Source organism: Oncorhynchus clarkii, unplaced genomic scaffold, assembly GCF_045791955.1.
Source record: "Oncorhynchus clarkii lewisi isolate Uvic-CL-2024 unplaced genomic scaffold, UVic_Ocla_1.0 unplaced_contig_5423_pilon_pilon, whole genome shotgun sequence".
In the NCBI taxonomy this organism is placed as follows: Eukaryota; Metazoa; Chordata; class Actinopteri; order Salmoniformes; family Salmonidae; genus Oncorhynchus; species Oncorhynchus clarkii.
The window spans coordinates 1-5,223 of NW_027257934.1; the positions used below are offsets into that span (position 1 = coordinate 1).

The following is a 5,223-nucleotide window of genomic DNA, read 5'->3' on the forward strand; positions in this document are numbered from 1 at the left end:
CCCCCCCCCCCCCCTATCTGCAACGATCAGTGTTTTTGATTCACTTTGTCCAATATGGTACACCAGTGGTCTAAAGTAGTGCACTATGTAGGGAATAGGGTTCTATAGGGTCCTGGTCTAAAGTAGTGCACTATATAGGGAATAGGGTTCTATAGGGTCCTGGTCTAAAGTAGTGCACTATATAGGGAATAGGGCTCTGGTCTAAAGTAGTGCACTATGTAGGGAATAGGGTTCTATAGGGCTCTGGTCTAAAGTAGTGCACTATATAGGGAATAGGGTTCTATAGGGCTCTGGTCTAAAGTAGTGCATTATATAGGGAATAGGGTTCTATAGGGCCCTGGTCTAAAGTAGTGCACTATGTAGGGAATAGGGTTCTATAGGGTCCTGGTCTAAAGTAGTGCACTATATAGGGAATAGGGTTCTATAGGGTCCTGGTCTAAAGTAGTGCACTATATAGGGAATAGGGCTCTGGTCTAAAGTAGTGCACTATGTAGGGAATAGGGTTCTATAGGGCTCTGGTCTAAAGTAGTGCACTATATAGGGAATAGGGTTCTATAGGGCTCTGGTCTAAAGTAGTGCACTATATAGGGAATAGGGTTCTATAGGGCCCTGGTCTAAAGTAGTGCACTATATAGGGAATAGGGTTCTATAGGGCCCTGGTCTAAAGTAGTGCACTATGTAGGGAATAGGGTTCTATAGGGCTCTGGTCTAAAGTAGTGCACTATGTAGGGAATAGGGTTCTATAGGGTCCTGGTCTAAAGTAGTGCACTATATAGGGAATAGGGTTCTATAGGGTCCTGGTCTAAAGTAGTGCACTATGTAGGGAATAGGGTTCTATAGGGCTCTGGTCTAAAGTAGTGCACTATATAGGGAATAGGGCTCTGGTCTAAAGTAGTGCACTATGTAGGGAATAGGGTTCTATAGGGCTCTGGTCTAAAGTAGTGCACTATATAGGGAATAGGGTTCTATAGGGCTCTGGTCTAAAGTAGTGCACTATATAGGGAATAGGGTTCTATAGGGCCCTGGTCTAAAGTAGTGCACTATATAGGGAATAGGGTTCTATAGGGCCCTGGTCTAAAGTAGTGCACTATATAGGGAATAGGGTTCTATAGGGTCCTGGTCTAAAGTAGTGCACTATATAGGGAATAGGGCTCTGGTCTAAAGTAGTGCACTATGTAGGGAATAGGGTTCTATAGGGCTCTGGTCTAAAGTAGTGCACTATATAGGGAATAGGGTTCTATAGGGCTCTGGTCTAAAGTAGTGCACTATATAGGGAATAGGGTTCTATAGGGCCCTGGTCTAAAGTAGTGCACTATATAGGGAATAGGGTTCTATAGGGCCCTGGTCTAAAGTAGTGCACTATGTAGGGAATAGGGTTCTATAGGGCTCTGGTCTAAAGTAGTGCACTATGTAGGGAATAGGGTTCTATAGGGTCCTGGTCTAAAGTAGTGCACTATATAGGGAATAGGGTTCTATAGGGTCCTGGTCTAAAGTAGTGCACTATGTAGGGAATAGGGTTCTATAGGGCTCTGGTCTAAAGTAGTGCACTATATAGGGAATAGGGCTCTGGTCTAAAGTAGTGCACTATGTAGGGAATAGGGTTCTATAGGGCTCTGGTCTAAAGTAGTGCACTATATAGGGAATAGGGTTCTATAGGGCTCTGGTCTAAAGTAGTGCACTATATAGGGAATAGGGTTCTATAGGGCCCTGGTCTAAAGTAGTGCACTATATAGGGAATAGGGTTCTATAGGGCCCTGGTCTAAAGTAGTGCACTATGTAGGGAATAGGGTTCTATAGGGCTCTGGTCTAAAGTAGTGCACTATATAGGGAATAGGGTTCTATAGGGCTCTGGTCTAAAGTAGTGCACTATATAGGGAATAGGGTTCTATAGGGCTCTGGTCTAAAGTAGTGCACTATATAGGGAATAGGGTTCTATAGGGCCCTGGTCTAAAGTAGTGCACTATATAGGGAATAGGGTTCTATAGGGCCCTGGTCTAAAGTAGTGCACTATATAGGGAATAGGGTTCTATAGGGCCCTGGTCTAAAGTAGTGCACTATATAGGGAATAGGGTTCTATAGGGCTCTGGTCTAAAGTAGTGCACTATGTAGGGAATAGGGTTCTATATGGCTCTGGTCTAAAGTAGTGCACTATGTAGGGAATAGGGTTCTATATGGCTCTGGTCTAAAGTAGTGCACTATATAGGGAATAGGGTTCTATAGGGCTCTGGTCTAAAGTAGTGCACTATGTAGGGAATAGGGTTCTATATGGCTCTGGTCTAAAGTAGTGCACTATATAGGGAATAGGGTTCTATAGGGCTCTGGTCTAAAGTAGTGCACTATATAGGGAATAGGGTTCTATAGGGCCCTGGTCTAAAGTAGTGCACTATGTAGGGAATAGGGTTCTATAGGGCTCTGGTCTAAAGTAGTGCACTATATAGGGAATAGGGTTCTATAGGGCTCTGGTCTAAAGTAGTGCACTACATAGGGAATAGGGTTCTACAGGGCTCTGGTCTAAAGTAGTGCACTATATAGGGAATAGGGTTCTATAGGGCTCTGGTCTAAAGTAGTGCACTATATAGGGAATAGGGTTCTATAGGGCTCTGGTCTAAAGTAGTGCACTATGTAGGGAATAGGGTTCTATAGGGCCATGGTCTAAAGTAGTGCACTATGTAGGGAATAGGGTTCTATAGGGCTCTGGTCTAAAGTAGTGCACTATATAGGGAATAGGGTTCTATAGGGCTCTGGTCTAAAGTAGTGCACTATGTAGGGAATAGGGTTCTATAGGGCTCTGGTCTAAAGTAGTGCACTATATAGGGAATAGGGTTCTATAGGGCTCTGGTCTAAAGTAGTGCACTACATAGGGAATAGGGTTCTACAGGGCTCTGGTCTAAAGTAGTGCACTATATAGGGAATAGGGTTCTATAGGGCTCTGGTCTAAAGTAGTGCACTATATAGGGAATAGGGTTCTATAGGGCTCTGGTCTAAAGTAGTGCACTATGTAGGGAATAGGGTTCTATAGGGCTCTGGTCTAAAGTAGTGCACTATGTAGGGAATAGGGTTCTATAGGGCTCTGGTCTAAAGTAGTGCACTATATAGGGAATAGGGTTCTATAGGGCTCTGGTCTAAAGTAGTGCACTATATAGGGAATAGGGTTCTATAGGGCTCTGGTCTAAAGTAGTGCACTATGTAGGGAATAGGGTTCTATAGGGCTCTGGTCTAAAGTAGTGCACTATATAGGGAATAGGGTTCTATAGGGCTCTGGTCTAAAGTAGTGCACTATATAGGGAATAGGGTTCTATAGGGCCCTGGTCTAAAGTAGTGTACTATATAGGGAATAGGGTTCTATAGGGCTCTGTTCTAAAGTAGTGCACTATATAGGGAATAGGGTTCTATAGGGCCCTGGTCTAAAGTAGTGCACTATGTAGGGAATAGGGTTCTATAGGGCCCTGGTCTAAAGTAGTGCACTATATAGGGAATATGGTTCTATAGGGCTCTGGTCTAAAGTAGTGCACTATATAGGGAATAGGGTTCTATAGGGCCCTGGTCTAAAGTAGTGCACTATATAGGGAATATGGTTCTATAGGGCTCTGGTCTAAAGTAGTGCACTATATAGGGAATAGGGTTCCATAGGGCTCTGGTCTAAAGTAGTGCACTATATAGGGAATAGGGTTCTATAGGGCTCTGGTCTAAAGTAGTGCACTATATAGGGAATAGGGTTCTATAGGGCCCTGGTCTAAAGTAGTGCACTATGTAGGGAATAGGGTTCTATAGGGCTCTGGTCTAAAGTAGTGCACTATATAGGGAATATGGTTCTATAGGGCTCTGGTCTAAAGTAGTGCACTATATAGGGAATAGGGTTCTATAGGGCTCTGGTCTAAAGGAGTGCACTATATAGGGAATAGGGTTCTACAGGGCTCTGGTCTAAAGTAGTGCACTACATAGGGAATAGGGTTCTATAGGGCCCTGGTCTAAAGTAGTGTACTATATAGGGTTCTATAGGGTCCTGGTCTAAAGTAGTGCACTATATAGGGAATAGGGTTCTATAGGGCTCTGGTCTAAAGTAGTGCACTACATAGGGAATAGGGTTCTATAGGGCTCTGGTCTAAAGTAGTGTACTATATAGGGAATAGGGTTCTACAGGGCTCTGGTCTAAAGTAGTGCACTACATAGGGAATAGGGTTCTATAGGGCTCTGGTCTAAAGTAGTGCACTATATAGGGAAAATGGTTCTATAGGGCTCTGGTCTAAAGTAGTGCACTATATAGGGAATAGGGTTCTATAGGGCTCTGGTCTAAAGTAGTGCACTACATAGGGAATAGGGTTCTATAGGGCTCTGGTCTAAAGTAGTGCACTATATAAAGGGTGCTATTTAAGACACCAGGCACACCACACTCTGAATACTAAGCCCATGCATTCATCTGATAGACCTGAAGTTCTCCACTGTGACTTCTGGGTTTGCAATTGGATGCTAAATAAAATATTCCCTTGACTTTCCCCGACTGCCTGACCGAGTGGCTGTACGGATAGAGAAGAGGAGCACATGGGGTTTACCAGAGGTGGTACTGCCTGACCGAGTGGCTGTACGGATAGAGAAGAGGAACACATGTAGGGGTTTACCAGAGGTGGTACTGCCTGACCGAGTGGCTGTACGGATAGAGAAGAGGAACACATGTAGGGGGTTTACCAGAGGTGGTACTGCCTGACCGAGTGGCTGTACGGATAGAGAAGAGGAGCACATGGGGTTTACCAGAGGTGGTACTGCCTGACCGAGTGGCTGTACGGATAGAGAAGAGGAACACATGTAGGGGGTTTACCAGAGGTGGTACTGCCTGACCGAGTGGCTGTACGGATAGAGAAGAGGAGCACATGGGGTTTACCAGAGGTGGTACTGCCTGACCGAGTGGCTGTACGGATAGAGAAGAGGAACACGTGTAGGGGGTTTACCAGAGGTGGTACTGCCTGACCGAGTGGCTGTACGGATAGAGAAGAGGAACACATGTAGGGGGTTTACCAGAGGTGGTACTGCCTGACCGAGTGGCTGTACGGATAGAGGAGAGGAACACATGTAGGGGGTTTACCAGAGGTGGTACTGCCTGACCGAGTGGCTGTACGGATAGAGGAGAGGAACACATGTAGGGGGTTTACCAGAGGTGGTACTGCCTGACCGAGTGGCTGTACGGATAGAGAAGAGGAACACATGTAGGGGGTTTACCAGAGGTGGTAC

General features: G+C 45.2%; 1 non-coding gene across 1 annotated transcript; it reads left to right on the top strand.

Moving 5' to 3' along the window:
• The first annotated feature begins 4,407 nt into the window (after nucleotides 1-4,407).
• Nucleotides 4,408-4,543, top strand: LOC139393721 (small nucleolar RNA SNORA31). Its single transcript, XR_011629796.1, has one exon. It is a non-coding gene; the product is annotated as a small nucleolar RNA SNORA31 (small nucleolar RNA).
• Nucleotides 4,544-5,223: the final 680 nt, after the last annotated feature.